Here is a 10,683-nt window from a genome sequence, read left to right on the forward strand (position 1 = left end):
AAAGAACACCTATGGGAGACTGCAATTCGAAATTGGCCCCTGTAAATGTCCTGACTCCTAACCCAACCCCCTCCAATGTACAGTAAATGTCCTAACCCAATAATACACAAGACCCTCTTCTTGGAACCAAGTATGGTTTTGTCGATATTCTAATGTACAGTTGTACAGTTTCCCCCACCCCGCCTACCCAACCGCCCCCCACCCACCCAACCACCTCCAATGTACAGCTCCCCCCCCACCCCACCTACCCAACCTCCTCCAATGTACAGTTTCTACGTCAAATGTATATACTCTCTTTTTTAGACTCTTTTTGTATCACAAACAGTACTGTCTATCTGTATGTCGTGTATGTCATATATGTTATGATTAATTGAAAATGGGGGACCCTGATGTAAACAAGACGAAAGTCTTTCTCTGGTCTGCATCCCCTTAACAATTGTGTGTATTGAGCTGTACTGTATTGTACCCATTCTGCAATCTGTTAATAAAGTTTTCAATCAATCAATCAAAATTCTTAACATGCGCCCCCAAAATTGGCCATTTTAGTTTTAGTTTTTGAGGACTGCATACTTTTTTTGCAAACCAAAACAACATACTTTATACTTATAGCACATGCATGTGCCTGGTCTTTTTTGAAAGATGACATTATGAAGTTTCTGATTCCAAAAAAAAATTAAATCCACTTTTAGTGCTAATGAAATAGAGTAACATTGAGTTGTAGAAAAACTTGTTACTCAAGTTTTTCTGTAGTAGTTAGTAGTCCAGAGGTAGTATTTCCCCAGAAGGTGGTGTGGCTTATGTAGTACATGTCCAAATTTCATAAAGATCCATTCAGAAATGAGTGATTAGGAGTGATTTTGGTAAACTGTGTACAATGAAAAACTCAGTTTTCTCATAGACTTCAATTCATTCTGCTGTTTTTCTCTTCCTGTTTTTGCTCGTTAGCTTTTCACCTAGATCCCTGATTCATACATCCCCTGATGGGGTATCATTGGAAAGCCACACTCATTGGCTATAAGTTACAACCCTCGACAATCATTTTCGAGATCGCCAAATGATTGACGGAACTAGAGCCCCAAGAGTCGGGAGTGGTATTTTGCGCAATACCGTGTACTTTGCACAAGCCTCAAATACCGGCATGTAACTCGAGAACCGCTGAACGGATTTTGTCTGATTTTGTCGCTATCGATAGGCAACAAATAAGCCTTCAATTCAATTCAAAACCTGAGCCACTAGAGGTCGCCAAAGTGCCGGTGGGCAAATTGTCCTCAAAAGGGCCCACATGTGGGCCCTTGCAGCTTAAGAGGCTCTTGTTTTTCCTCAAATGTACAACTATAGTACATATCTGTGTGTATGTGTGTGTATGTATGTGTATACGTGTATGTGTGTGTGTATGTGTGATACTCATTTTCTATTAACCTTAACATAACATTATTAGAGAAATGTAATGTCTCTTCCACATATGTCATAGATGAAAGTGGACAATCAGAACCAAACAAGGAACCAAACAAAACATGGGAACCCATACAAACGTCCATATACCATGAGGGTACCATGAGCTCAGGATTCAGTGGGCCTAAGAGATGGATGGATAGAAAAGATAGAGAAAAGTAGGGGGAGGGGACAGATATGAGTTAGATGGACAGACAGATGGTAGGGGTGGGCAGCAGTACACTGGTGTCATAGTCATCACCGGTGTGGTTTTGTGCCACGGTGGATTTTTCAATACTGTCATCACTGTGATAAATCAATAAATTGTGATATAGTGTAGGCTATTATAAGTGAAATAATCTTGTCTGTAAACAATTATTGGAAAGATTATTTGTGTCAGGCACAAAGTAGATGTCCTAACTGACTTGCCAACATGAAATCTGTGGAGTGGTTAAAAATGTAGTTTTAATTAATGACTTCAACATTCAGTAAGTATATGTAAACGTCTGACCTCAACTGTAGACAGACAGACCACAACTTACTAAGAATGATCTCTGGAGACTGAACGTAGGTCTATTGAATAACAAAGGCTTAGTAGATGAAGTAAAAGAAGACATAATAAGATACAGAGAGGAAAATGATAATGGAGAGGTAGATCCAAACATTCTATGGGATGCAATGAAGGTAGTAATACGAGGAAAATTGATAGCAAAGGCAGCACTACTCAAGAGGGCCAGAATAGAGACATACCAGAACTTAGTAAAGAAACTGAAAGAATTAGAGAAAAAACACCAAAACTCAAAGAACCAAGAGACACTTAGGGAAGTAAAAGACGTTAGAGAAAAGATAAACAAAGAATTACCAACAGAAATTGAGAAAAAGGCTAGATATGTGAAACAGACATACTATGAAGGAGGAACGAGAGCGACCAGACTCTTAGCTAGACGAATCAGAATACAACAGAAACTAAATACAATACACACAATAAAAGACACAAACACAAACAGGTTACTAAGAGAACCAGCTGAAATAGAGAAGACATTTGTAGAATACTATAAGACACTATACACACAACCGAAAGCGGCAGGAGAAGAAGAGATAGAGACATTCTTAGAAAAATGTGATTTACCATCGATAGGAAAGGAACAGAACAAAATATTAAATGCAGAGATAACAGAACAGGAAGTGGGAAATGCGATCAGTAAAGCAAAGAACAATAAGTCACCAGGTAGCGACGGATTCCCTTCGGAATTTTACAAAACATTTAGACAGGAACTGAGGCCCATGTTAGAGGCAGCATTTAGACACACAATGAAAAAAGGAACAATGCCACCCTCATGGAATGAAGCCATAATTACTACGATTCCAAAGGAAGGGAAGGATAAGGAACTATGTAGTAGCTTCAGACCAGTGTCCATACTTAATGTAGATTACAAGATGTATACATCGATAATATCCAAAAGATTTGAGACATTTATGCCAGATATTATAGACGAAGACCAGACCGGATTCATTAAAGGAAGAAAAACACAGGACAACATAAGAAAGACAGTGCAGATAGTAGAGGAGATACAAAAAGAAGGAGGAAGTGCAGTACTAGTTAGCCTGGATGCAGAAAAAGCATTCGACAGTGTAAGCTGGATATTCCTATATAAAGTATTAGAGAAATTTGGACTGGACAAAAACGCGATGAAAACAATTAGGGCATTATATCAAGAACCAACGGCAAGGATTAAAGTAAATGGCAACCTGACGGACCGGATCAAACTAGAGAGGGCTACAAGACAGGGCTGTTGTCTTTCGCCGCCGCTCTTCGATATATTCAACGAACCACTGGCTCAAATAATTAGACCGACCGAGGACATCAAAGGGGTGGAGATAAGGGGAACAGAACATAAATTAGGACTGTTCGCAGATGATGTGATAGTATATATGAGACAACCAGACACAAGCTTCCCGACACTGATGGATTTACTGACAGAATATGGATATTACTCAGGATATAGACTTAACGTAACAAAGACACAGACCTTAACATTGAACTACACCCCAACAACAGAGATCAAAGACAAATACAAGATTAAATGGGATATGGACAGGATCAGATACCTAGGAGTGAATATTACAAGAGGGGTGGAGGGACTATACGATGCAAACTATACACAGATTAATCAGAAAATCAAACGAGACCTAGAAAGATGGACAGTAATGCCTCTAGACTTTAGCTCAAGGATCGAAATTATAAAGATGAATATATATTACCAAGGTTACTATACCTATTTCAGGCTCTACCTATATTAATACCACAACGCCAGTTCAGGGAATGGAATAAACAGATATCAAGATTCATATGGGGGGGGGGAAAGGCCAAGGATAAGATATGTGACTCTACAATTACCAAAGGAGAAAGGAGGAATGGCAATACCTAGTTTAGAAGATTACTACTATGCAGCACAGCTGATAATAGTAACATGTTGGTGCAACGAGAACTATGAAGCCAAATGGAAAGACATAGAAACAAAAAATGAGGGACTCAAAGTGCAGGCACTAAAAGGGGACAGGGAGCTATACAGAAGAAAGGAACAACTAATAGACCCAATTACCAAATTCACTATAAATATATGGAACAAGATAGTAAAGAAATACAAGCTAGAAAAAGAAACCAAGATTGTTACGAAGGATCAGATTAAACCGAATATATATATTTATTGGTTGATATATGTTGCATGGTATTTGTATATCGTTTGATATCCCTTGTGTATTCCTTGTACATATACACGGAATGTCCCTTTGGCCTAGTACAGACCATGGTATTTCGTTCTCCTGTTGGACAGCGGTCCACAGGCGCCATGGCCATACCTTCAAGGTCTGGTTCAAGGTCACCGCCGGGGACTTGCCTGGACATGAACGGTGTTGCGCAAGGATGTGAGACAGGAGTGGAGCTGGTACTAGTTTGTTCACGTAGCGTATGGATACGGCGCAGGTGAATACAGAAGCACTTAGTAACTAAAAGTTGAAGCCTCACCCACGCTACAACGTGCGGTGAAGTATGGCCTGTTTGGCCCCAAATAGAGCATTGAGACCGCGTGCGAATTAATAACTGAAGTGTCAGAGTTTAACGCTGTACCGTCGAGTTCGACCTATTCTATTAAGTCAGTAATAGTCTATTTGTGTATAGTGTATCGTGCGGCTAAAGTTCTACAGTGACCAGCATCACCAACGTTTCCTCGTATCAGCTAGAGTGCTTATCCAGGCTGGGCTGCTTACTATGGCGCTTTCACCCGAGGGGCCCTAGACGAGGACCGTGTGGATTATGTACACTGGATAACCTACCGACGACTGCATAGCCCTTTTTGGCTGGATTATATTTGCTTTTGGTCCTGTAATTGATGGAGCGGAGAATCGCCGACACCCACAATTGTGTGGGATTTACCCTGTGAGGAGCCACGTCGAGTCTGCCTCTCAGAAGCCTGAGGCCGGCTAGCTTTCTTCCATGTGGAGCTACATGCTACGGAGAACAGCTGTATTCATCTGCGGATCAAGATCTTATTGCACCGTCTCCTGTACTTGGAGTCTCCTTATCATTGTTGACCCAGACTCTACTACCGACAAATCCTCTACCCTTGCTGGTTTACAACCGGGGGGACCCTACCAGTATCTCCCGCTATATTACTAGTGTACCATAGATATAATTCCTAAGATTCAGGTTGTATTATTATCTCCTGCGTAATATGAGAATGGACATTCGTTATTGATTTGCCTACGCACATTCCTTTGCCTTATAAGCGCATCCAAAGTAAAGTAAAGTAAAGTATATTATGTACCTTTTGCTGCTAATAAATACTTAAATCCAGTTTTGTGTGGAACCGAGTTATTGTGGGAAGTGTTCATCATTAGATACCTGTGTACTGTATGGCCAGTAGGAATGTACATAAGACGGTAGTGGTTTAATGATACCATACTTATCAATACAGTCAGGGAATTGTACCCCTCAGTTACAATTGGTCCTTCGAGCCGGAGGGTAACTAGCGTAATATTAATATAGTGGTATTAATATTGACATGGCCAATGATGAACACTCCACAAAACGGTTCTCCTAAAATAGATCGCCTGCAGCGTAGACGGCAGACACCTCAGTACTTAGAGGATTACATTGCCAGTATACTACCTAGCTTTCTACAGACGGTAAACGCGGAAAAAGTAGATAGTAAAATTATGTCCGACCCTACCGACCAGGCTACCCCGCCAATAGAGACCCTAGTGGGTTCTAACGTAACTGACCAAGCTCACGGTGGGGACCAGGAGGGACCTGACATGACTTTACCCCACGCCAAGACCGAAGAAGTAGTCCCCGGAGAGCTCCAGGATAAAGAAAGCCCTCCAGGGATGGAACTCGACCCACTACAAGAAGGGACGAGCACGCCGGAGATGGATCTCCTCGATTCGCCACAGGAGAACGGATCTCCAACGAGTACTACCAGGAGCGGATCACCTCAACCAGCGTCTTCCCCCAGCGAGGCGGACAAGATGCTGGCGCAGGCCTTCCTCGCCAGCCTGGCAGCCTCAACCGAGCGCGATCTACTCCAAGCACAGACGCTTAGTGAGCGCGAACATTCTTCCATGGAAAGAGAACGCCTTCAAGCGCAGCAACGGAGTGACGAAGACCGTACGCGTCTAGAGATTAGACGCCTCCAGACGGAAGAGAATATGGGAAGAGACCGCGCCGAAGCCCAGCGCGCCGCCGCCGAAGCCCAGCGCGCCGCTGCCGGTGCCCAAAGAGAAGCAGAGCGCGACCTCGCTCTCACCAAGCGCGAAGCCGAGCGTGACCGATTACAAGCGCAGATAATGGAGCAGCTGATTACCAGGGCAACACCCCCTCCCTCCGCACGGGGCTCCAGGGCCTCGTCAAGACAAGGGTCAAGGGCACCCTCCCCTACCCGATCAAGCGACCCTGAGCCCGACCACCAGAGAGAGCCTATACCCCTCTCCGAACCCCTTCCCCGACCGGTCCAAGCGAGACCCAGCTACAGGGAAGAACCGGTCTATACCGCGGAGAGGCTAAATAGACAACTACAGGATCTAGATGACCTGCCAGAGGAAGAAGAAGAGGGAGAGGAGGAGAGTCAAGCCCAACAGCAGCACAGTACTCCACAGGACCAGGAGGTCCAGTACAGCCCAGGCTTTACCCCCGCGGCTCTGCGCTACAGACCCCCGACTCAATTCACGGGTGAGCTTGACGCACGACCAGCCCCGAGGAACAGCACCTGGGTACGCGGGCCATGGTACCCAGCAGGTACCAGCCCACCACGACACGTAAGAGGAGACTCGCCTAGGAGGCCTCTCCTCCAACGCTCACCGATGTGCCAGCCATCCATGGCATCGTACCTTGGCACACCGACGTTCCCGGACTTCACACATGAGAACAGAGCACAGTACACAGAGCTACGAATGTGCTTAGAGACAATGATGTCCGATGTAGCTGATGAACCGTACAAGTATGCTATCCTACTCAAGCACCTCAAGGTGCCCCGAGCGCACAATATAGCGCTGGCATATTCCACCTCTACTACCCCATACACCGTGGCTCTAGCAGCACTCGACCAAAGATATGGACGCATATGGGACTACGTAATACAAGAGATAAGGAATATTGACCGTCTACCCCCAGCCACAGACAATCGCTCACTAGATGACCTGTCTATCAAGGTACAATCCCTGGTAGGGATGCTGGGGGCGCAAAAGGAAAAGGGTATGCACGAACTGTACGCAAACTCTAATGTCGAGAGGATTTTAGAGAAGCTTCCGCCCGCCCGACAAGATCGCTTCAGGCGGCAAAGAGACCACCGTGATCCTAACGGTCCCGAGCCATCCCTCCTAGACCTAGCCGACTTCCTGGCGAGAGAAGTCAACAGCCTACGGTTGGATACGTTCGTGCGGAGCACACCAAGCTCCAGAGAGGGACCTAGGAGAGCAAACGATGGCCGCAGATTGGTGACCGTAATGCACCAATCAGAATCAGTACCGAGCAACAAGAACCACAGTACCCCCTCGATGAAAGAGAAGTGGAAGATGGTGTGCCCGTACTGCGAAAAGGAACACTGGCTGTCACACTGTGACACGTTCAAGAAGATGACCACCGACGAGGTGAGTCAATGGATAAAGTCCAACCGACGCTTTTACCGATGTGCGCGCAGTCACATGGCAGCCGATTGCCGCTTAAAGAAGAGGTGTAGTCGGTGTGACGGAGCCCACTTAGACGTCCTACACGACAGTAACAGAAGAAAGCCTGCACCCTCAAGCAGCACAAAGGCAAGTGTTATGTACATTGACCCCGCCAGCAGCGGGGGCGCCCGGGTGCTCTTAAAGGTGGTCCGCGTAACATTGAGTTACCAAGACAAGGTCATGGACACTTACGCCGTCCTTGACGACGGGTCAGAGAAGACCCTTCTCCTCGCGTCCGCTGCGGCCCAGCTGGGGCTGCGGGGGAGCGAAGACCAGATGACGATTCGGACAATAAGAAGTGATCTAAAGACGATAAAGGGCGAGAATGTCTCCTTCACTATCGCAGCAAGCGGGCAGCCAGAGAGACGGTATAGGATCACTAACGCTTTCACCAGCCAAGACATAGGCCTGTCGCAGTACACCTACCCCATCGCCAAGCTGATGGACAAATATGTGCACCTGCGTCAACTACCTATACCGCTCATAGACGGTGCCACCCCGACCCTGCTGATAGGCTCCGACCATGCAGACCTCATCGTCCCGATGGACCGGGTCCACACAGGGCCCAGAGGCTGTCCTGCAGCGGTCGAGACCCGCCTAGGATGGACACTACAAGGCCCCCTCGCTAGGTCTCTTAACCGAACAGCAGCCACTAGCTGCCTCCACTCCAGAGTGACAGAAGAAGACACCACCCTCCTACAGCATGTCGAGAGGCTATGGACACTAGAGACAATGCCCTTTAAGAACGAAAAGAAAGACATTCGTTCCAAGGAAGACATTTATGCTATAGCCCTCCTCGAGCGGGGGACAAAGAGAGTCAAAGTCAACGGAGTGATGAGATACGCAACTCCACTCCTGAGGCGAGAGGGTATGCCTACCTTCCACGCCCCAAAAGAAGCGACGGAGCGGTATCTATTGAACACAGAGCGGCGCCTAGCCAGAGACCCCGCTCAAGAGACTGTGTACCGCGCTGAGATTGACAAGCTAATCACAGCGGGACACATAAAGAAAATTGACATTAAAGAGGCTGATCAGACGACCGAATCATGGTACGTGCCGCACCACAAAGTCCACCACAACGGCAAGGATCGTATTGTGTTCAACTGCAGCTACCAGATCGGATCACAAAATCTGAATAAAGAGCTCTTGCCCGGCCCAACACTCGGCCCCTCTCTACTAGGCGTGTTACTACGTTTCCGCCAAGACAACGTGGCCATCAGCGGCGACATCAAAGGGATGTTCCTGCAGGTGCGACTAGTGGAGGAGGACAAGCCCCTGCTGCGGTTCTTATGGAGAGAGAGGATCGGGGACGAGCAACCAGCCATCTATCAATGGGAAGTCCTCCCTTTCGGAACCACATGCAGCCCATGCTGTGCTACGTTTGCACTGCAAAAACACGTCGCCGAGGACCCAGCAGCTGATGAAGAGGTCCGACAAAGTGTAGGAAATAGTTTCTACGTGGACAACTGTCTGCAAAGCGTCTCGACGCCAGAAGAAGCCGAGGCCCTCCTACTCAAGCTCCGCGCCTCCCTGATCAAAGGCGGCTTTGATCTCCGGCAGTGGGCCAGCAGCGACCCTCAAGTATTGCGCAGCCTCTCCCCAGAGGACAAGGCAGCAAGCAGCGAGACCTGGATGGCGACCATCCCAGGAGAAGCCCAAGAAATGACATTAGGACTAGTCTGGCGCTTCAAAACAGACTCGCTCCATTATAAACACACACCCCTGACCAAGGAGCAGGGAAGGTCGACTGCACTACCGACCACAAGACGGAGTGTATACAGAACACTCGCCAGACAATATGACCCGTTGGGATGTATTCTACCTTACACCACCAGGGCAAAGATGATTGTAAGAGCATTATGGGACAAGGACCAGGGCTGGGACGACCCCATACCCGAACACCTTGCCTCCACATGGAGAGAGTGGGAGACAGAACTCAGCTCACTCCCAGGTATCAACATACGCCGCAGCTACTTCCCACCCACAGTGAGGCCGGAGACGTGCCAGATGGACCTGCACGTCTTCAGCGACGCCTCCGAAGTAGCCTACGGTTCTGTGGCCTACTTGCGTGCCCGAGAGGAGGGAGGAGAAATACATACTGCTTTCATCCTGGCTCGCTGAAGAATAGCCCCACGCAAGCAACAATCTATCCCGCGTCTAGAGCTCTGCGCAGCCCTAGCAGGAGCGCAACTCGCCACGTTAATCCAACGTGAACTCACCATCCCGGTGCAAAGAACAATCTTGTGGTCAGACTCCACGACCGTACTCACATGGATCCCGTCTGATTCGTGCAGATACAAGGTCTTCGTGGGAGTCAGAATCACAGAGATCCAAGATTTAACAGAAGCAGCAAGCTGGAGGTATGTGGACACAAAACACAACCCAGCTGACGTCATCACCAGGGGAATGTCCCTGGATGACCTCACCCGTCACAATCTATACAGTGACGGGCCAGAGTTCCTCAAGCTCCCGGAAGAAGAGAGGCCTACACCCACCCCACGGGAGGCGAGTAAAGAGGAGACAGAGAACAAGAAATCTATGTTCTGTGGGTTGACACACACACTTATCCCCACAGACCCCAACATAGACGATTGCCTCACCCTTGAGAGTGCGCAGCTAAAGACATTCCTGTGGCACCACCCAGAGGTTCAGCTCACTACTGACATTACTGCAGCTAACTACGAAGAAGCAGAACTTCTTCTCCTTCAGCGAGCCCAGAGAGACTCGTTCCCCGATGAGCTAGACTGTCTACAGGGAGCAAAGCCCGTCCCGTCAGACAGCAGATTGCTCCACCTAGCCCCCGAGAGCGACGCCCATAATCTCATCAGAGTGGGTGGTCGTCTGCGGAGAGCTCCAGACTTACCGGATGACGTCAAGTACCCGATAGTCTTAAACAGCCGACACAAGGTCACAGAGCTTATCATAAAGAAATACGATGAGGACGTGCATCACGCCGGGGCAGAGAGAGTCTTCGCGGAGATCAGACGTCGTTATTGGATACTGCAAGGGAGAGAAGCAGTACGACGTTTC

Source organism: Notolepis coatsorum, assembly GCF_963971535.1.
Source record: "Notolepis coatsorum genome assembly, chromosome: 16".
NCBI lineage: Eukaryota > Metazoa > Chordata > Actinopteri > Aulopiformes > Paralepididae > Notolepis > Notolepis coatsorum.